The 23310-nt window shown below is 47.3% G+C and overlaps 1 protein-coding gene and 1 long non-coding RNA gene across 3 annotated transcripts in view; both read right to left on the minus strand.

The window, feature by feature from the left end:
- The window catches only part of IMMP2L (inner mitochondrial membrane peptidase subunit 2), a 488390-nt gene that overhangs the window by 303635 nt on the left and 161445 nt on the right, over positions 1-23310 (minus strand). The window lies entirely within an intron of this gene.
- Positions 6024-17474, minus strand: LOC106727694. Its single transcript, XR_001363930.1, has 3 exons — positions 16929-17474; positions 15817-15911; positions 6024-6846 (listed from the first exon to the last, which is right to left on the minus strand). It is a non-coding gene; the product is annotated as an uncharacterized LOC106727694 (long non-coding RNA).

A 23310-nucleotide genomic window follows, 5' to 3' on the forward strand; every position in this document is an offset into this window, starting at 1 on the left:
CCTGTGACCCGGCTCTGTGACCGGGCCCTGTGACCGGGCCCTGTGACCCGGCCCTGTGTCCTGGCCCTGTGACCGGGCCCTGTGACCTGACCCTGTGACCTGACCCTGTGACCTGGCTCTGTGACCTGGCCCTGTGTGGCTGACCCGGCCCTGTGACCGGGCCCTGTGACCGGACCCTGTGACCGAGCCCTATGACCCGGCCTGCTCCCAATTCCCACTGCTAGGAGCGAGGCTGCCCTGCCTTCCACGGGTTCTCTGGGACTCACATGACTTCCTGCCACACTGAGACACCCTTACAAGGCCTTCGGGGTCCTGGGGGTACTGAGGAAGCCCAGTAGCCGGCCTGGACCCCACAAGCAACCAATTACACATGCCCCAGGCACTCATAGGGAGTTCTCACAGCAGTGTAGTCACTGAGCTGATGGAGAAATCGCCACCCATTTTTAAAGGTAAACACAGATAAAAATATAAAGTTGGGTTTCAATGAACCGAAGTGGACTGTGCGGTCAGTTGAAAATGAAGACAGACACTTGTCATATATGAACACCAACTCCAGGAAACTCCGGGAGGCGTTGGCGGGAGAACGGGCAAATGAACCGTGTTGATTATTCACGTGTGGGGTGGGTTCAGGAAAGGGACAGGAATAAGCCCACTTTCACTCAGGCTCCGTGTACCCGAAACCCTGCCTCATTTCAGAAGCAATCAATAGGACCGAGGGACATGGACTCAGATGCTTCCGTGTTCTCACTGAAACACGCAGGGCCCTAGGATTCTAAGCTAAGAGGCCTGGACAGCCCAGCCGACTCCTCACCATCTTCCCTTTTGCACTTTAAAAACACGATTGCAAATATAATCGATGACAATCACATGGAAAAATGTGCATGGGATATGTAAAACAGAATCAAATATGGAATACATGAAAGTTAAAATCACTAAAAGCAGCAAAGCCTGAAAGAGAGTAATTTTTAAGGCGTTAAGTATATTACTGCCCCTGAAAGAGAGAAAGGCCGATGGGAATCTCTGGGAAGTCACTGTCCTGTAGCGACGACACTCTATAACTGGGCCTGAGGAAGGATTTCACACGACGGCAGGATGATGTAACACACCAATTAGTAGAGGCATAAGCTTCGCCTTCCGCTATTGTCCTGTTTCTTGAAGGAACTTAGAGGAGTAATTTACTATTGCCATTAACCTGATCTGGCTGCTTTATTATCAGAAGATGCAAACCCGGCTGAAATAAAAATTCTAATCTTCAATCATGAATGGTTGTCCAATGGGGACCCTGTAAACCACCAACCCCATTTCGGGAGATAGCTTATCTCCCATAAAGTGTGTTGCGAGACATAAAGTGTCACTGGTTTACCTCTCACTGATCCGGCCCCTTCAGGAAGCTGGGTGTAGTTTTAATAAAACGGGACTCATAAGTTTTTATTACATTTATAATGAATGCTTTCCGGTTTTATAGGCTCTCTGAAGGAGCAATTTCGTTTCTCTATTAAAACATGGCTTTACGTCCTTCACAACTCTCAGGTTTCAATTTTATGTCGTCGCTACCACGCTAAATATAAATGAAGACACTGAAGTTTTAATAAAGGGATAGAGTTATTTTTTACCAACATGTATGGGATACGAATCTAGAAAATTAGAGAGAGAAGTACAGAAGATTAGAATCCCTTTCTAGTCTCATTCCTCCTACAGCCTTCCCATCATACAAACGTCTGAAAACCAATAAATGGTTATATCAGGGTCTATAACATATTTAGGTGCTAATAAAGAAGGATTCTTGATATTGCCTTTTCAAAGTATAATAAAAATCCTTTTAAACTGACTTACTGGTGCAGTGGAGAGGATAACCCTTTCACTTATCTGGTGGATATTTAATCAGTCTCTTTATTATATCCAGCACATCCACTAAGATCTTCAGACATGCTGGCTTCCTTTTCCCCATCACGGTCTAATCCAAGCCCAGCAGTGGGGGGACCATTACAGGTGAACTACTTAAAGGTAGACAGAGGAAACTGTGTTTACGTTCCCAACTAACCTCCTATATGCTGTGTCCTAACTAAGGAGCTAATACTGCAATAGTGACTGAGGTGTTGCCTCTGCCCATGAAAAGCTCACTATCTGCTGGAGAAAAGAGACAGGCACATAAACAACTGTAACGCATTGTGGCTGGGTAAAGTAGATATCTATGGTTTGGCTGATTTTAGAGAGAGGAGGGGGGGGGGGGAGGGAGGGGGGGGGGGAGAGAGAGAGAGAGAGAGAGAGAGCTCAATTTGTAGTTTCAGTTCTTTATGCATTGGTTGGTTGCTTCTTGCATGTGCCTGATTGGAGACTGAACTCGCAACCTTAGTGCATCAGGATGACACTCCAACCAACTGAGCAGCCCGGCTAGGGCCAAGATCTGTACTCATAACAGGTAACTCCGAGCGGTAATGGAACCACTGAGGACTGCAAACAGCTCTCCCTGGAGGTGACATTTCATCTGGAAACTAAGAGATAACAAGGAGTTCATCAAAGAGACAAAAGATAGAAAGCACTGCACACAGGACTGCTAAACACACTTAGCACCTCGCACCAATGCAGTTCTTATGCACTGCGCTCAGCAGCGACCTCAAGGGGAATGAGTGCTATGCAAACAACAAAAGACCGCTTCCCTGTGTCTTTTCAGATGAGGTCTTCCACGAGGCAAATTCAGGTCCCAGGGTGGGATCCTGTTCTCATCCTAGCTTGTTGAGACATTTGGGAACAATTCTCATCTGTTCTTCTATGAAATTCTAGCATCACACACCTATGCTTGAAGGGTCCAAAGACATCTTTTAAACGCAAACAATTCATTAAAGGGATATGCAGAGCATGCCTCCTCCATCCTACAACCATATAATGAAAATCAATGTGTTGTCCCCAACCAGCATTTATCATGTCAAATCCACAGGCAACTGCCTCAATGGCAGGAATTCAATCTTTATGCAATTTTTTTTGAGAATTACACTCTCCAATCCATGAGAAAACTAGATCCTAATCTCAAAGCACATCTTTCAAGTGATAGCTTCTTTACTAAAACGTCTCAAATGCTGTGATAAGCACATCACTCCCAGAATAAAGCAGAATTGTCACCGAGAAACAACCAGAAGCCAAAGGAAGGTTTTCCATTTCCTTTCATATCAAGTGATTAACTTCCATGATCCCAATCATTGGCTGAAAAAGTCAATGCAATTTAAATCCATTAATGAAACTTAAATTTTTCTCTTTATTTAAAAATATGTTTTTATTCATTTCAGAGAGGAAAGGAGAGGGACAGAGAGAGGGAAACATCAATGATGAGAGAGAATCATCGATGGGCCGCCTCCTGCACGCCACACTGGGGACTGAGCCAGCAACCTGGGCATGTGCTGGGAATCAAACTGTATGGGTCAATGCTCAACCACTGAGCCACACTACCCAGGTGTCACTTAAATTTTTCTAGGAAAGGGAACTATTCACTGACATGCTGGCCCCTACGTCCACCTTGCTAACAATTCTCTGATGACAAGTTTCAAGAACCATAACTGCACTTGTCATGCACTCGGAGCTGCCTGTCATGAAGAATTCACTGTGAGAGAATTCTTCCTTTCTCCCTCGCAGTCTTATCATTTAAACTCGTCTACTCCCAGTACACCCAACGGGGCAAAGATGAGTGTCCCACAGTTAGCTTCCCTCGCCAGCCCCGCCAGCAACTCCATTGCCTCCACTTTGTTCTACGTGGCTGCACTCCGATGATTGACAGCTGAGAGGGTATGTAAAACTGACTCCTCGCAGAGACGGACTGAACACTCTGCCAAAAAATAGAATCAAAGGAAAACATCATCCGAGCAAGGAGGGAGTCCGGGGAAACGGACTACTTCTCTTTAGGAATGGAATAAAGGGGCAGTAAGCGATTTCACTCTATGAGCTAGTTGGCCCAATACCGACTGATTAGCAGAGCAGAAACGGAGATGAGTGTGTGTGGGAGGTTGTGGATTCATACACAGGGGTTCTCCTGAAACCCGTTTTGGAAAATAGGTGATAGAAGCAAGCAAGCAGACAAATGAATCCGCAGGTGCCCCCCATTATGGAGGGAGCGAGCATAGCATAGACCTGAGGGATGGTCTCCTGTCCAGCCCGAAAACACTGACGGTCATGGGGGAGTAATTGGTCCCTTTGCAAAAAATGCCACCTGCTCTCTAGAAAACCAGAAGTAACCATTCAAATCTCCAAAACTAGGACTATTCATAGAGATGCCAGGAAAATGAAATGGTTAATGTTGAAAGGGATATGTTATTGAGATGAACTCATTCTTGAAACAAATGTTCCCACGAAAAGAATGACTCAATCATCTTAATAAGCAAGGCACAGGTTTGGTTTGGTTTTGGTTGGTCGGTTGGTTGCCATTTTTTAAGGGTATTTCCAGTCGTTTCCTCTCCATCGATGAGTATCCTGACCTGTACGCGTGCTCATGGGTTTTTCTCTAGCTCTGCCCCTTCTAACCCATCGCAGTGCTGCGATATTATTTTCGTTTTCTTAAGCCAGTTTTCTAGAAGAAAGTTGTGGACTCAAAAATATTACACCTGCTAATACCTTTTCTGAATAATAAACCAAAGGTCATAACCAAAATTTATTTCTTTGGTGGCAGAGTTAACATTTCTTTGTTGTTTCACTTCACGTGTAGCTATATTGATGTTGATATAAAATGAAATTGTACCTTAACCTTCTCGTTACTGTGATGGTCAAATCGATCACCATTCACTGGAATTTCAAAGAGCAGCATTGAACAAACCAAGTCTCATGCCGGGATTTCCAGAGGCAAGTGCTAAAATGAGGACTCATGTGCAAATAACTCATTTAAAAAGCAAGAAGCCCAGCTGGTGTGGCTCAGTGATTGAGCATCACCCTAGAACCCAGGAGGTCACAGTTCAATTCCCTGTCAAGGACACATGCCCAGGTTTCGGGTTCAGTCCCTAGTAGGGGGCGTGCAGGAGGCAGCTGATCGATGATTCTCTCTCATCATTGATGTTTCTCTCTGTCTCTCTCCCTGTCCTGTCCTCTCTGAAATCAATAAATATATATATTTTGCTATTTTCCACTCCCTCGCATATTCTGTGCAAGTTTCCCTTTCAACTCATCTCACAAACACTCGGTGTTGTTGGGTGGTCCATTTGAATCCGCCCAAATACGGATTCCCGGAGGCTGACTGCACAGCCCTGGGTTCCTATGAGGTGAGCACCACTGGGCCTGCCGGCTGGTGGCCGGCCCTCTGGGAAAGATTTGTGTGTGTCCTTCTCTTTTTCTGCCTGTTTTTGCAGCTTTTACAGGTTCCTATGAGGTGAGCACTGGGGCCTGCCGGCTGGTGGCTGTCCCTCTGGGAAAGATTTGTGTGTATCCTTCTCTTTTTCTGCCTGTTTTTGCAGCTTTTACAGTTGCTGTAGATGCAGAGGAGCCGTCTCAGGCTCCAGAGAACCAGCGCTGGGTCGTGAGGAAGGCTGACGAGACCCGTCTCTGCCTTCTCGCCCTGCTGCTGATGTGGTTTCTTGCACACAATTGCTCGTTTTCAGGCGACGGTGCTGTTTTGGGGATCTGTGTTTTGTCAGATAGGCAATACTTTTCTTGGTTAAGAGAGATCCTCCTTACCCTCCGTTTTAAAGGTAAGTTCTTCTCCGTGTTGCTTTTCACGTTGAGGGCCGGTCAGCCGGCAGCTGCGTTCTGTGACGGGGGTCGGCCGGGCACTGACGTGTCCCCGTGAGCCAGGTGCCGATGTCCATGCGGGCAGGTGTCCCTGTCCCGCTCTCTGTCCTGGGAGTCCACTGGCCAGTCTGCCCCAACGCCATACTGTTTTCATAGCGATCGTCTCCGGGTCGGGCAGGAGAACTCTTCCTACGTCGCATTATTTTTTTCCAAAAGTGCCTTTGTCAGTGAGGCAAACGGCAGCCGCATTAAATGAGATGGTTTCGCTGTTTCATAAGAGGCAGCATCCTTGAGGGCTTCGTAAAAATATCTAAGCAGGAATAGATACTTCATTTGAATAACTTCATACCATCACCAGGGCTAATTTTTGCGATGAGCTAGCTCTATTTTTTCTTCCTTTTAATTATGCAGTGGGAAGAACAACAGCTCCAACGAGTGGAGGATGGCTTAGAACTTCCTGTGACATGTAGGGCCCCGGCCTCACTCCCCGCGTTCTGGCCTGTGGGGTCCTGGCACGGCCTGGGATCCACGCATCGAACATGGCCAGGGGTCCTTGGCTCCCACTTTCAGAAACTGCCTGAAAGCCAGAGCAGCCGTGACCTCGCTGAGATGGTCAGCGTCCCAGGCTTTCCAGAGAGGCTTTTACAATTCTCTCAGGGGTCTGGCATTAACGCACAGTAACAGGAATTCCTGTGGAAACATCATTTCGGAGAATGAACAGCTACATCTCTACACGGGATCATTAAAACGCACCAGTAGTGCATGTCGTAACTCGGTGGTGCGGTCTTCCCCACGCCAGCCTAAGGCCTGCATTTCCTTAAGGATTTCCATCGCTTCCTTGACCCCTTTGTTCATTTCAGTGGCTCGGCACAGATGGCCCTTTAACTGTGTAGACATCCTAGGTCGTGGGTGTATTTGTAATTTCAACTTGGAAGGCCCGCCCTGGCCTGGCTGGCTGGTTTAATATGCACGGTCTTGCCTGAGGGGAGACAGGCCACTGATGTCCAGGATTCATTGCTCTTCTGCAATAACTGGCTTTAGCCAGGGGCCCAGATTTCAGAACTGCTCATGGGAAGGTCATTTCTGCCACCAGGGACATTGCTGAGTGCCTCTGACACACATCGCTCTGGCCGACGACTGGCCAGCCTGAAATAATGAATCAGAAACAAGCTTTAATGGCTGATTGAATGCAAACCTTGCAGCTTTTAAATGAGGTCAGTTGGTTCTGTTCCAACAGTAGACACTTTCTCAAGTCCTGTTGGGCTCGTGAGCATTTTTTAGGTCTCGCTGAACATCCGAGCCTCGGACATTTCTGCAGTTTCTTTCAAGACTGTGTGGGGGAACGTTGTATGCATGCTGCCTGGGATTTATGGGTGCAGTTCTCTTTAACTTTGTCATGGAAACAACTGATGCAACTTCTGAAAACAGGCTGAAAGTTGACCCCTTTGTTTTATTCAACGCAGCAAACAGAACATACAAAAGCATGAGTGCGCGCATCCTTGACTTACAGATCTTTCGGGAGGAGGACATTTCTTATGAGAAATGTGACATCTATGAGGACTGAGGAGCTTAAAAGGGTGTGCACAGGGGTGCCAGCCCTGGTCCTCGCCCGTGCCAGGTCACTTCAGAGCAGGAGAGAGACTTGGGCCCCAGTTTGGAAACTTTGCTCATATTTTGGGATTCCGTTAGCAGCCCATACATGCTAGGCTAAGACCGTTTCCTGTAGCCAAAGCATGAAGAGGTGAATTCTTGTTATTGTGTTTATGATTCAGGTTTTCTGCCCACCATAGTGTCTTTTGAATTGTATTGCTTATCTATATATATAAAAGGCTAATATGCGCCCTAACCGGTTTGGCTCAGTGGATAGCGCATCGGCCTGCGGACTGAAGGGTCCCAGGTTCGATTCCAGTCAAGGGCATGTACCTTGGTTGTGGGCACATCCCCAGTAGGAGGTGTGCAGGAGGCAGCTGATTGATGTTTCTCTCTCATCGATGTTTCTAACTCTCTATCCGTCTTCCTTCCTCTCTGTAAAAAATCAATAAAATATTTTTTTTAAAAGGCTAATATGCTAAGTGTCCAACCATCCCACCAGTTGTTATGACATGCACTGACCACCAGGGGGCAGGTCCTCAACGCAGGAGCTGCCAAGCTGCAGTGACTTGGCAGTGGCGGTTCTCAGATGACGCACCCCAAAACCAGAGAGGAGGGAACCCAATTCCTCGCGGGGCCGCACGATTCAACCTTCGGCCGTGGGTTATGTTGTTGCTGGGGCACTGTCAGCCCCAAATCTGGTTTACTGCACACTTGCGTTTGCGTTCCACACCCTGTACGACAGCAACTTTGCAGAGTGCCCTCTCACACTCCGGACCCCTCAGGGGATGTTGGAGAGCTGGTTTTGGCCCAATCCCCACAGGCCAGGCTGAGGGACCCCACCTGCTAGAGGGACCCCGCTCAGCCCTTTGAGCTGTGGCACCGCCCCAGGTGCGGCCAGCGGGGGAGGGACCACAGGAGGTTGGCTCCAGGGCATGTCTGCCCGTCTCACCCATTCCCGACCCCTGGCCACCTTCTAATTAATTTCCTTTCAATGTGCATCAAGTCACAAGTATAAAAAGGCAACTGCATTCTCTGTAACTCATTCTTTTGAAAAAACAAGGAAAGAAAACGAAAAAGGTTGCTGCCTCTGACATGCTGAGCCCTCTTGCCCCACCCCCGGAGAGCTATTGAAAACCTCCAATGCATGTAGAGATCCGAACACTCCAGAAGTGCGGATTTAATGTTATATTACAGAGATGATTACTAGGCTATGCAAGGAAGGCTGGTAGTTATTTCGTCTCTAATAATTCTCCGGCTTTAGAATTTCACTCGTAGTGATCATTCTTCCGCGTCATGATTTGAAGTGAAGGGGTTCCTACAATTACTGGGATTTGCTTCTGATCCCCATAGAGCTGGTCTTGTGGTTTGGAAACCAAAGGGAGGAGGATGATTCCGTTACAGCTTTCATTCCCATCAGTGGACTTGGGGAGCTGCCTACTCTGTACCCATCTCCCGTGGCTCCTGTTCTAACAGCACCCCAACTTCCTGCACTTACCTGCCCGCCCGGAGGCGCAGTGCCTCCTGAGAAGCTGAGTCCCGTCCTAGTGCCAGGAGGGGTTTGATCTGTCCCAGGGGACACCAGCTTCCTTGCCTGAGTGTCCTAGGAAAAGAGTCAGTGACCCCTTTAGAGCCCGATGCTGGGGTTAGCACTCGGGGCCTTTCTGGAAAGGTCTTTATAGTTCGGCCTGGAGAGCTTCCAGAGCTGATTCTTTTTCTCTCTGGCCTGGCTGCTGGGTGCTGGCTGCATCCCAATCCTAACAGGACAAGTAGCTTTAAGATGAAAACTCAGCCCTGGATGGTTTAGCTCAGTGGATAGAGCGTCAGCCTGCAGACTAAGGGATCCCGGGTTTGATTCCTGGTCAGGGCACATGCCAGGGTTGTGGGCTTGATCTCCAGTAAGGGGCGTGCAGGAGGCAGCCAATCAATGATTCTCTCATCATTGATGTTTCAATCTCTCTCCCTCTCTCTTCCTCTTCCTTCTATCATGTCATATATACTGGTATATGATAATGATTCACTGTGGGTCTCAGAGTAGAGAAACCAGAAACATTATAACTTAGCTGGGGTGTGGGGTTTGGGAGGGGGATCTATAGACAGGGCGTCCTGGATATGCATGTACCTCTGCATTTTTAAAAGAGATTTACAAAGGGAACATTAACATGTACCATTTGGGGTTTTGATTCAGATATCTGTGGGAACCACATCATGCCCGCCTTTGATAAATTGTCCTTTCTTCTCTTCCCTTGCCCTATAAGATGCTTGATTTCCGCACTCAAATAGTTCAGAAAGGTCTGCGGCGGACTGGAGACAAGTCCTCACACTGAGCCTTCTTATTGTCCTTTCTTCTCTTCCCTTGCCCTACAAGATGCTTGATTTCCGCACTGAAATAGTTCAGAATGCGTCTGCGGCGGACTGGAGACAAGTCCTCACACTGAGCCTTCTGAACTTGAAAGACTTGGTGCCTGAAACGATGGATGTTCTTTTGATGATATCGTTAGTTTTCTAATATTTGCATTTTCTTGTGCCTCATCTGGTGGAATTTGACTTCTCATCTTTTGCCCAAAAGAATCTTAAGAAACCATTTAGTTGCAAATTCTAATTTGTGAGAAGTGATAGCCCCCAAATTAGATTTCAAAGCAAATCTAAAATGTGGGCTATGCTTTGAAGCTCTCTTTTCCCGGGGAAGAAAGAGAATAGAGTATATTAATCCTTCTGTGTTCTCCTGCTTGCTCAACATTGTAAAACAATTCTCTTAAAATGAGAATACCTCAGAGAATGTCTGCTCCGGACCTCACGGAAGGAATATAAGATGGCAAAACTGGTCATGTGTGACTCCAGGAGACTAGTGACAGAGAACAGAGTGATGGAAAGGTGTCTGGAGTGACTCAGGGGTGAATTGGAATTTTCCCAGAGAGAAGATAGACATATTGGAGAAAAAGAAAGATCGTCGCGGGGGAGGGAGGGGGGTGTTAGCCACATATGGTGACCGAAGAGGACTTTAAGGAGGATGAATTTCAAGAGGACAATAGAAAAGACATTCCAGTCATCAAGATGGGACATGATTATGGGATGGGAGAAAGTTTCAGCTGAGAGGGAAGATTCAGAGGAAAGCCTGGTTGACAAGTCGATGAGCACGTTTACAGATGAAAAATGTAGACGCAATAAAGAGTGAGGCCAACGTGTGTGAGCGCCAAGGTCAGGGGTGTAGTAGGAAGAACGGAAGTCGAGTTTGAACAGAGAAGTTTCTGAAAGAAGGAGAAAAGTAATGTTTTGTTGAAGTTTCCTTCTGAGGCTTCCCTGAGATTGACATGTTTTTCAAGAACATGTTTGTATTGATTCTTAGAGAGAGAGGAAGGGAGGAGAGAGAGTTAGAAACATTGATGAGAGAGAAATATCTGTGGGAATATCACCAATTAATTGGCTGCCTCCCGCACACACACACCCCACTGGGGATTGAGCCCACAACCCAGGCATGTGTCCCCTGGTTCATGGATGGGTGCTCAACCACTGGGCCACACGATGTATTTTTTATATTATTATAAGTGGTTTCGTGCTTTCTGTATCTAACTTTCTTTTACTGTTGATGTCTTGAACTTGGATCTCTTTTTCTTAGCTGTTAACATGGTACTAGACCAGCCGTGGGCAAACTATGGTCCACGGGCCGAATGCGGCCCGTTTGAAATGAATAAAACTTAAAAAAAAAAAGACTGTACCCTTTTATGTAATGATGTTTACTTTGAATTTATATTAGTTCACACAAACACTCCATCCATGCTTTTGTTCTGGCCCTCCGGTCCAGTTTAAGAACCCATTGTGGCCCTCGAGTCAAAAAGTTTGCCCACCCCTGGGCTAGACTCTCATTAAATGTTGAACGACACGCAGGGTGGAACAGGGCTCATCGGCAGGTAGCATGGGGGCCTCCAGGCTGGTGTGAGGGGCCTAGAGACAAAGTTCCCCTGGCTTTTCTCCACCTGACCCAACCCTCGGGTCCACCTGTCATCGTAGCACCTACTTCTCAGTGGGCTTTTGATGTTACACCTGTGCATACTATAAAGCTACATGAAGAATGGCTATTTTGCAGTTCAAATACTGCTCTATGTTGTTGCTAGAGTAATCGGGTAGACACGCTCTTTAGAGGCTCATTTGCTACAATGATGTCCTCTAAAGCATTATTTATCACTAGAGGCCTGGTGCACAGATTCGTGCACATTAAAAGGTAATTAATTAGAAGGTGGCCGGCAGGGCAGGACTGAGCGAGATGGGCTCAGCACAACCTGGAGCCAACCTCCCGCGGTCCCTTCCTGGCTGGCCACACCTGGGGTGGCGCTGGGGCTCGAAGGGCATCTGCAGAGTGAGCGGGGTCCCTCCGGCAGGTGGGGTCCCTCAGCCTGGCCTGCGGGGATCAGGCCAAAACTGGCAGTCCGACATCCCCCGAGGGGTCCCAGAGTGTGCAAGAGGGCACTCTGCAAAGTTGCTGTCGGTTGGTAGCTCCTGTGTTGAGCGTCGGACCCCTGGTGGTCATTGCATGTCATAGCTACCAGCCCGCTGGTTGACCGGTTGCTTAGGCTTTTATATATATAGCTGATGTCCTCTAAAAATTGATGTGCTCTTCCAGGCTGATGGGACGAGGCCTCGTATTCTTATAGGAGGGCATCATATCCTGATAAAGGTGATAACTACTTCCCTAGCTAAGCAATCTTTCTGATTGAAGGTAGCTAAATGTTTGGCATTGACGCTAAGAAATACCTCTAGGCTCCATTGGTATATGAATAAATTGGAAATGAATATTATTTTTACCACTTTTATTAACTGAAACTACATATTAATTTTGAATTTAAATGTAATTAGTGATTGCTTACTTTCTGAAAATTACTCTAGAATTTCTGAAGAAATAAATAAATTGTGCTTTTTAAGGTTCTCCTTGCTCTATTTCCATAAGTGCTATTAGTTCTAAACTACAAATTGGGAGCCACCCCCCATGGCAGTAAAGTAGTGATTGTTTAAAGCATTTCTGTGTAAATTCTTCAAAGGATAATTAGATGATTATACTGGTACTTGGTTTGAGATAGCTAATTTTTAAAAATCTACTGCTCCCACATCTAATTATTACATATTAGAGGCCCGGTGCATGAAATTCTTGCACAGGAGGGGAGGGGATGTCCCTCAGCCTGGCCTGCGCCCTCTCGCAATCCGGGACCCCTCAGGCAGGGTCCCTAGGTCTGGCCGGCGATCAGGGCCTATCAGGGCTTTCCTCCCCCCAGCTGCCGGCAGCTGGCCCGCTCCCTCCGCTGCCACTGCTTGCCATCTGTGCAACGCTGCCCCCCTTTCCCCCGCCACCAGTCGCCTCCCTCTACGGGGCGATTGCTTGCCAGCCCTGCACACCCACCACAGCATCGCTGGCCAATGGCCTGGGCCTCCCTCTGTGGGGTGATGGTGGAGCTCCCCATCAATCGCCCCGCCGCCGGTGGCCTGGGCCTTTCTTTTTCGGGTGATCAATCGCGGGTCCCCTTCCCCTGTGATCCTGGGGCGATGGCCAACCAATAGCAGAACCAATAGTTCTGCTGTTCAGTTGTTCGGTCGATTTGCATATTACACTTTTATTATTATAGATTAATGCTAACATATTAGCAACATATTAGCAACCATGAAACTTCAGTTGCAGCCAACCACACTGGGGGGGAGAAAAGGTAACTATGTTAATATTTCATATCAAGGCCCCAAGTGTGGCACCAGACCAACCTTCCCATTTCCTCCTCTTACTCCAGGCCCCGCCTCCCACACCTGCTTACCCCAAATCACCTAAACTGTTCCATCCACCTGGTCCACCTACACTGTTTCCTGTACCTGATCCGCCTACACTGTTTCCTGTACCTGATCTGCCTACACTGTTTCCTGCACCTGATCTGCCTACACTGTGCCCATCCACCTGATCCTCCTACACTGTGCCCATCCACCTGATCCGCCTACACTGTGTTCATCCACCTGATCCACCTACACTGTGCCCCACCCATCTGACTTTGTGCTACGTGCTTTGTTTTAAAGCCCCTCTTCTGACACCAGAAAGATCCTTTTTTCCCTCCTCTCCACACTCTGTGAGCCCCTGGGAGAAGGCCTTTGTAATTAGACTTCTTAGCTCTAAGGAACATCTCATAACCTGCCAGTAGCAATGTCGTGCTCTGGGTTGGGGCATAATTAAATATCATTGTGGTAGTTCAGTCACAAAATAAAATAATGTAAAGGGGTTATTAATTACACACTTACTGTGGTTTTGGAATTCCGGTCAATAATGAGCTATGTAATAGGGAGAAATCTTTCTTGCCTTCACTATTCTCATTACTTGGACTATTAAAAAATATTTTTTTAAAAAAACCACATCGATGAAAATTGTACTTTTCGTGAGTGATTAATCACCTGAAGGAATTCTGATGACATATTGACACGTTGGATAGGGTCTAATGAATGCCTTGCTGTGAGACTTTAAAACCAAAGCTGAGTGGTACAAGCGATACATAAAGGCGCTGCCTGGACTCTGTGTGGGACCATTGTTCCTGACTGAAGAAGACAAAAGAGCAAGTACTGAGTTTTGGGGGCCAGTCATAGTTTGCGTGGCGGGGGGTCCTTGGGCTGGAGCATGAGGAGGAAGGCAGCGTGGTGGGTGGTGGGTGTTGGGTGCCGTGCCCACGCGCTATGAGTAAGGGTGGTTTAACTAGCGGTCCCCCTTGGAATACCAGAGAATAAAAAACTAGTTTTGAGAACAAACCAAAAGGCTGAAGGAATCAAAGCAGAGAGGCAGAGGTGGGAGGAGGGAGGGACATGTGTCTGGCTGGCAGAAGAGACCCCTTTGACCGTCAGTGTCCGGTGACATTCAGCGGGGCTGCTTCTCCGAGGAGCTGGGGAGCTGGGGGGGCGACAGTCACCCCCAGAGGATTCTAAGAGTGGCAGTGACCGTGCCCTTGAAACAGAGGCAGCCTGTCCAGTACACATACTTTGAAGGGCGGCTCTCACGTGATGTGCGAGGCCTTGATGTATGATATGTATGTACCGTATGTGATGTGTTTGTGGGAGAGGATTCAGTCTCGGTGATACATCCCAGTCCACCCCCCAGATGAAAAGGCAAGCAGCCCTTCCCGCAATCATGGCTACAGCAATCGATGGATTTTTATAGCTGGGACAGAAAGCCTTGATTGTGTCCATTTGGACCTTTGATATTTGCTGTTATTCGAGTCAAAGCTTTAAAATTGTTTGATTTTTTTTGGACATTGTGCAGGAATCCTAAATGAGAGATCAAAGCAAGGAGCATTGGGTGCTGTTCAGGGTGGGTTCCTTGGTGCAGCTCTGGCGTGTCCCTCCGGGGAAATTCAGGCTGTTGTCTATTTCACCCAGCATCGCCTCTAAGGCCTTCTGCCCTTCAGACTCACACTGAGAGCACTTCATATTTGATCTGGTGATTGCTGCTTTTTATGGCCTTTTTTCTGTCAGATGGAACCTCTTCAAAGAGGAGGGCCTGGCTTCATCTTTTGGGCTTCTCCTGCCTTGCGCTGTGCCCGGGACAGAGCGCTGCTCAGAAGACTTCCTGGGTAGAGGATACCTGACCCCGTCTCCCTGCAAATACCTGCTGAACTCTGTGTCCTCGCGTTTAGTGTCCCTCTGCCTGTTTACCCTGCCCCTTTGTGTTTCCATGGAAATAAGGCAGGGGCCCTGTTAGAAGGCTGTGGTAGCTGGGGAGGACCTCGGAATGGGAACCTACATAGAACTGAATCCAGATGACTGTTTTTTGTCCTTTTTTTCATATTTTTTAAATTAAAATTTTTATTGTGGTAAAATATGTAACATAGAGATGATTATGTTAGGTCAGTTTTTTAGATGTCCCAGGACTATATGAGTTCTAGTCTATAAAACAGTGAATTAAGCACGCTACTATTTTTCCAGATTCCTTTAGCTTCAGCCCTGTGATAAGGATTATCATCTCATATTGTAATTTTATTTCTATGAGGAAATAGCACCTGTTTATATCAGTTCTGATCTAATGCTTCTTTGTCTTTCTCTTTTCTCAGAGGGCATCTAGCAGTTGGCTCTGAAAGGCTGGGGTCTGAGCCCTAGGCTCTTGCTCTGTGACCTTGGGTAGGTCGGTTAACTTCTCTGAGCCCATTTCTGCATCTTTCAAATGGGGACTGGAAGCCATGCCTCACAGCTGTTATGAAGACTGAATGGGTTATTATGTGGAAGTATTCTACATGATCCCTGCGTATAGGTGGTGGTGAAGAAGGGGTGTGTGTGTGTGTGTGTGTGTGTGTGTGTGTGTGCGCGCGCGCATGTGATTTGTTATTTGTAATCTGAATAGAAAAATACAGTATCATAATTTTCATGGGAAGAGAGAGCTTATAGATCCTGTAATATTATCAGATACAGCGGCTTTGTTTATGTGCTAATATACATAACACACATCAACGGCATGATTGAATACTTAGTACGCATGGAAAATTGCACAGAATATTATAGTTTAGTCAGAGATTTTTATCTTACCTGTGCTGCAATGCAAAGGGGACTGCATGCTCTGGGGTTTACTGGGGACTAGACTCGGATTTCTGCGGCATGCGGAGCGTTGGTATTGGAATGTACTGGAACAGAAGGGGGTTGTGAACTGCATGGGAAAGGCAGGCACCGCTCTGGGGGCATGTGCACCAGTGAGCACGTGGGCCTGTAAAGCATTTTCAAAACTGCTCACAGCAGGATTTGTCTCAGTCCCCGAAAAAATTCCTGGCCAGGGCACAATAATTCCTCACCCACTAGAGAAATGATATTATTTTACCATAATATTTCAACATGCAGATCCTGTGAGAGGTGAGAGATGACAACTGTAATGTGAGATGTATCTCCTCTGAGTGTGGACAGGGATGGTTAGACTTTCCGAGCCTGAGGGATTGGTGACCTGTTCCACTCTGCGGCTCCATGGTGCGTAGGTCGCTTGTATCATTATTATTTTTTAAAATATTTTATTGATTTCAGAGAAGGGAAAGGGAGAGAGAGATAGAAACATCCATGATGAGAATCACTGATCGGCTGCCTCCTGCATGCCCCACACTGGGGATCGAGCCTGCAACCCAGGCATGTGCCCTGAACAGGAATCGAACCATGACCTCCTGGTTCATAGGTCAACTCTCAACCACTGAGCCATGCTGGCTGGGCAATCGCTTGTATTATTAAAGCAACCACTGTAAACTTATTCCTTACAAAGTTAGGAAGATCAACAAGATGACAAACTAATTTTACTCTTCCTTTTATGATAGTTTTGATGATAGAGGGAATATATTCATAAAGTGTTTATAATTTCAAAGACACTTTTTATAATTACACTTCATTTTTCATCTTAAAAGAAAACAAATGTGGAATTCAAATGAGAATCTGGCATACCAATCAGACAGCATGGCAGGACAGAATGGTCACAACACCACTTTTTAAAGATAATATATCTAGCCTAGCCTAACACAGTCCTTAAGAAAGGCAAATTAAGAAAGAGTTAGGAAATATTTATATAGTTTAGTCCCCTTAAGTTCAACTCACAATAATATTCTTTTGGATTCTTCGTTTATTGGGTTTAAAACAATGAAAGAATTAATTCAGATGCAAGTTATTACCTTTAATCAGTGAACACATCCTCTTTAACCAATTCATCGGATTAGTCAGCTAGTCATATATTGACATTGTGGAAGTGACAGAAAAGAGTATGTTTAAATTCTGTGTCAGGAAGGGAAGAAAGTGGATCTTAACACCAGGCATGGAGAGCCCGAGTGTGTGAGATGATGAAGAACCCCAGCCGGCTGGGGACCAGCGTGAAGCGACCCTCAGGCCCCTGCAGCTGGCATGGTAGGAAGACAGGGGACCGCACTGTGGGGGACACATGGGTCTGCCTGACCCCAATTTCCCGGGCAGTACTGCTCTGTGGCCAGAGCTAGCGTAGGCCAGGGGGTCGGACAACTGATCATTGACGCTGTCCATCAGATCTGGCTTTTTTCATTACAGTCAGCCCTCCTTACGCAGAGAGTGGACACCAGTGAAAAGAATAAAGTAACGAAGCACTGAAGGATTTTGAGTCGCCTTGAGGGACAGAAGCATTGTAACAGCCACACCTGGGCCCACCAGGCAGCGTCGAGGAGGAGTGAGTCTGACAGCGCGTGCACCTGGATCTGCTGTAATAATAATAAATATGATGGTGAAGTGGGATATGGTTTTAGACAAGGAAATGCCAAGGGAATCACACAAGTCACGAGTGAAAAATCTGCTGCGTCCAGCAGCTCGCTTAGTGCAAGGATCCCACTGCTCCACGGCCCCCCAAAACCACCCGCGTGCGCACACAGCAAGGCCACAGGTGAGCGTGTCTCGCTCCGCGTCAGCAGTTTAGCGCAGTGATGCTATGAAACCCAGAAAACTTCATCTCCCGAATTTTCAACTGCTTATTTTTCTCCTGCCAAGTCCCATCAATTTGGCAAGTCGCTGAGAGCCGTAATCACTAGAGAAAATGTAGGACAAAAAAAAAAAAGAGAGAGAGAGAGCCAAATCAACTGATTTTGTTTCAATGGTCCATTTAACCCGCACAATGAGGAAGCTTGAGTGCTCCCACTAAATGTAATTAAGTGGAATTTTGTAATTTTTTGCTTAAAAGAAAAAGAGGTCTCGTCTAGAATAAAAAACAACTCGTGTCTTTAAGAACAAGCGGCAAAAATAGTTGCTCAAGTAATTCACAATAATGAATGTTTTGACTCTGACGGTGAATAGATTTCCTCATTAGCACAATCAAAATTCAATTCGAACAGAGTTTTGGCAGCGGCTCTTTAAAAAACAAAGGACGTCGATGCTATAGAATGTTTCCTTAAGGACACCCAGTCCCGGCGCTGTTCCGTTGCTCTGAGTCAGAAATCAATGTCGCGCCGGCCGTGATGGATGGCTGCCTGCCAGCCACACTTAAGCCGCCTGAAACTCATCACGGCTTTAGAATCTATTCTTCCAGCGAGAGTAATTCCATAACCTGACTTGTTTAAGCGGGCGACTTCATTCAGACCTAGGGCCTAGCCGGCTTGGAAGGCTCCCGCACACGAGGGGGACGGCGTCCCTGTTGGTGTGACGCATGTTCACGGCACAGCGATTGTTAAATGGGGGAACCACAGTCGCGGTGAGGGACAGACCACACCTGTTGTCTCCACGCCTCCAACCCCTGGGCGCGAGGTCTAGTCAAGGCAAATGGACGAGGAGGAGGACCAGCTGCGAGAAAAGACTTTTTTCTCAGACTGTGATTAAAAGGAAAAGCTGCACTGTGTGTTGTATCTGTGACAGTCCCATTATGTCATGTCAGGGACAGTCTGTATTCTTGGAACAGATGTGTCTTGCTGTCCAGCCTGTGAGAAAGGCTAGTGCTCATGGGTCCGGGCTACGACCCTAATGTACATGGGTAGTCAGTCCAATTACCTTTGCTAATTTCTCTCTGCAGCATGATTGACGTCGGAAAAATGGATCACTGCCATCCTCATCAACGCCACTCCGTCTCTGCCACAGGAACTGCTTATCAGCGTTGTGTTAGAGACCAGACCTACTCGGACCACACGTCTCAGGCTGAGTGGGTGCTACAAACACTGTGGTGCTAGGAGCGCTGTCTTCCTTGAAACACCTCAAGGCAACAGTATCTTATGTTTTTATGCCTGAACTATGCAAATGTTTAATTTACGTTTGCATCATACTTCCTAAAAACTTTGAATATTAACACGTTAAGCAACCAGTCAGTCACTGGTGACTGACACTATACTTTCCGTCCGGAAGACAAAACAGGCTGGGCGCTTAACGTGTTAAATACTACCAACAAGAGCATATCTAACCAGCCCTGGCCACTGTGGCTCAGTTGGTTGGGTATCATCCCGTGTACCAAAAAGTTGCCAGTTCGATTCCCAGTTAGGGCACCTATCCAGGTTGTGGGCTCCAGCTCAGTAACGGGTGGGGGTGTGCAGGAGACAGCCAATCGATGTTGCTCTCTCTCCCCTTCTCCCTATCAAAAAAGATCAATAAATATATAAATGAATGTGTGTGTATATATATACCACACACACACACACACACTCACACACTAGAGGCCCGGTGCACGAATTTGTGCACTGGTGGGGTCCGGCTGGCCCACCCCGATCGGGACCAATCGGGGTGGGCCAGCTGGGGGGAGGGACCGCGGGCGGTTGGCGGGCCAGCCCCGCCCCTGGTCAAACTCCCAGTCGAGGGGACAATTTGCATATTACCGCCGCAGGCAGTTGGCTGGTTGGCCCCTCCCCCTGATCAAACTGTCAAACTCCCAGTGGGTCAAACTCCTGGTCAAGGGGACAATTTGCATATTAGCCTTTTATTATATAGGATTTTTTTAAAGAGCATATCTATATCAGACATCTGTTAATACAAGCCAAGTCACTATGGGTGTACCTCATTGGAAGAAAATAAACAGGAAATCTAAGTTACAAACAGATCTTTACAAAGGAAAGTAGTCACTTTAAAAACACATTCACTGCTGTTTCCTATCACGTATCAAATTGAAAATCTGATTTGCTCTGTATTAACATTACTCCTACACAAGACAGTGAAGAGTCGGCAGGATGAAACACCAGAGAGACCGATGCAAATTCTGGCTCTACGACCCACCAGCCGTGTGACTTGAGGTAAGTCATTTACAGTTTCTAATGTGGGAAATGGACATCATATTTACCTCCAGTGAAATACCATGGGTAAAGTGTCTAGAAAAATACAGTGGGGCCTTGACTTACGATTGTCCCGACTAACGAGTTTTTTGAGATACCAGCTGTCTCTCGACCGATTTTTTGCATTGAGTTGATAAGAGTAATTTGAGTTAACTAGCTCCTTAACGAGCTCCTTAACAAGCTCGGTCTCGGAAAGAATTAAACTCGTAAGTCAAGGCCCCACTGTATTTATATTTATATTTTAAAAATACACACCAGCCTAGCCTACATGTGTGAAAGGACTTGCTGATACAGTGCATTTATGAATCAAAGGGGCGAAGAGCTACTTGTGATGGCATTGGCCATTAAGTGCGCAGGGCCCAGCCAGGCGTGTGCCGTGCCTGAACTTTCATCTTTAAATTGGAGCACAGAGTAACGCTTCCTGTGTGTCTTTAAATATAAGCATAGAGTAACACGTCCTGTGTGTATTTTCCACCAGGAGGAAAACGCCAGAGTTTCTGCCTCCAAATGATTTATGCAACCAAATAACCTGAAACAAAATAAACACATTTTAATGGGGACAAACAACACTGTAAAAGCAATGAAAGGAGGCACCCGCAGGTACTGCTGAGGGACTCAAAGCCTCCGGCACAAGCATGTTAAATGTTAACACATCCTAACATTATATGTGAAAAATGTGAGTTAGCTGTGGCCCGACCGTGCACAATGCCCTGAACCGAACCACGAAATAGGTTTTCTTTCCAGATGCTGAGGAATTATTCACCGAGCGCTGGGCCTCACAGAGCCACCTCCTGACACGGGGGCCGACATGAAAAGGATCATTTGGACGTCAGCACCTGGGTTTCCTTGCCCCTAAACCTTGCTGCGTCCACTTTAAGGAGACAGGCGAGCAGGCGAGGCCAGGTGACCCCGCAGGTGTGCAGTGCATCGCTCTCTCGGGGAGGCTGCGTGGCTCACAGCCGAGGGTGCCGCCAGGAGAGAGCCAGACGCCTCCAGGGTGATGTATGCCAGCGCTGCCACCCGGAGCCCAATTTGTCTGGGGAACCGCAGTCATTCTGGTTCAATTGCACCAGGAATGAGTGGAGCAGAGAGCCAAGGGCCAGCCCTGGCTGCCGTCCATCCTTCACCACCGGCTGCGCCAGGGACAGGGAGAGCAGGCAGGGCACCGGGAGAGCAGGCAGGGCGCCGGGAGGTCCCCAGGTACAGAGCGGCCTCCTGAACCGGAGCCCCGTGCAGGTGCGCCCTGCTGCACTGCACCTGTGCGCCATTCCTCTCGCCCAAAGGAGCCTGCTGGGGCTCTCCCCCCTGCCCCCCACCTTCCTCCTGCAGGCGGTGTGCACTGCCCAGCCCAGGCACGCTCCCTCCCAACTCAACCCCAGGAGGCCTGGGCGCTCCATCGCCTCCGCTGATTCCAGAGGGCGGACTGAGAGGCTGAGGGCAGGAAGGAGTTAAAATGCGCCCAAAAGAGAGAGAGATCAATCTATAAACATCCCTCAACGAATTAAGTTTGGACTATTCTAAGGACTCAGTTATTTCACAACTACTATCTGGCCTCTTATAACTATTTCTTTGTTGCATTCACTACGCTGTATTTCATTGGGAGAGAAAAAGGAGACCCTTTTCCATCATTTAACAAATTTCTTTTTGTGCACTTTTCTGGGGACTTATATGTCCAAAGGTGGAAAAGACTGTTCCTTTACCCCAAGAAAAGAGAGGTTGTCTTCTGAAGAAACAATAGTGATTTTTAGATCGAGGCTTGATGTCGCCTTGTTCACCAGTCATTCGGCTGTTCCTGGAGTATCTGTTATTCCGAATACGGAATCTTTACTACCGTGTTGAACTGTGAAATATGTATGCTGCTTAAAGTGTTCGTACCACTGGTAATCCTGCACCTAAACCTCTAATAGAATTAAGAGCTGAGACGACACGGAAGCACGGGGTCAGGAACGCACAGCGTGCACCCCACATGCTCCAAGTGGCCGTTCCTTCATGAATGAGCCATTTCCGCGGCGATGGAGCTGAGAGTCCTCCGGGCATCGCTGCCGTCCTGGATGACAGGGGAGTTCTCTGCTCCAGGAGAGTCCCGTTTCCAAGTTTAGAGAAGCAGAAGCCTCCGTTCCAGACAGCCCGCTTCCTTATACTAAATCTTTACCATCTGCCTCCGAGAAACTAGCCATTTGGGGGACACTCTCTCCTCACAGAACATTCTCGCATCCGTGAAAACTGGGACATGAACGGAAAGGACAAAACAGAATCTGCTCTAACTGGAGAGAAGACGCATTTCTCAGAATCTAACCAATCCTCACTTTTTAAAAATCTTATCTTTATTGCTGAAAGTGCCGCTAGGTTTAATAAATGCATTCGGCGAAGTAGCGGGCTACAAATTTAACAGTCAGAAATCGAGGGCATTTTTGTACACCAATAATGAACTCTCAGAAAGAGAATCTAAAAACACAATCCCATTTGCCATTGCAACCACCAAAACAAAAAAAAAGGTACCTTGTAATAAACTTAGGGAGGTAACAGGCCGCTCAGAAAACTACAGGGCGCTGACGAAAGAGAGAGAGGAAGATACACAGGAGCGGGAGAATACACCGGGTTCATGGATGGGAAGGATTAACAATGGAAATGTCCATACCACCCAACGCAATCAATAGATTCCATGCGACCCCCATTAAAATACCAATAGCACATGTCACAGATCTAGAGCAAACACGCCACAAATGTACACGGAACCAACCATCACTTCTAAAAGCCAGTCATTCAAGAGCACGGACAGGAACATTCCTCTCTGTTCTGAACCCACATGCACACGCCTTCCACTGGGAAGGGATTCAAAGGAAACAAAGGTTTAGTCCCCTGGTGGTGCATATAAGAACGGTAGGCAGGTCAACTAACAAAAGAAGTCACATCAAAATGTGTATGTGCACATGTGTGCAAGTGCACACACGTGAATGCTCATCAATGCTTGTGTGCGGGGCTACATGAGCAACATGTCGATGGAACGCACTTCTCTACTGGGCAGTATAATCTCAGCCCTGCAAGCAGATTCCCGACACACAGGTAGTAGGACAGGTGAACAGGCACCCTAAGTATTGCCAGAAGATGGCGGAAATGGTGGTCACGTGATTGGAGGAGATAAGGGTTAGTGGGCATTGCCTCAGGGAAAGGGGGGAGCGGTGGGATGATTTGGGGCGGAAGGCATGAGAGGAACGAGAGACCAGCCTCTGGTGAATGATAAACACGTGGCTCGCATGTTGCATTGCCTTGGAAGCCAACACTCACTGGGCTTTTT

The sequence above is a fragment of the Myotis brandtii genome, unplaced genomic scaffold (assembly GCF_000412655.1).
Source record: "Myotis brandtii unplaced genomic scaffold, ASM41265v1 scaffold466, whole genome shotgun sequence".
Lineage (NCBI taxonomy): Eukaryota > Metazoa > Chordata > Mammalia > Chiroptera > Vespertilionidae > Myotis > Myotis brandtii.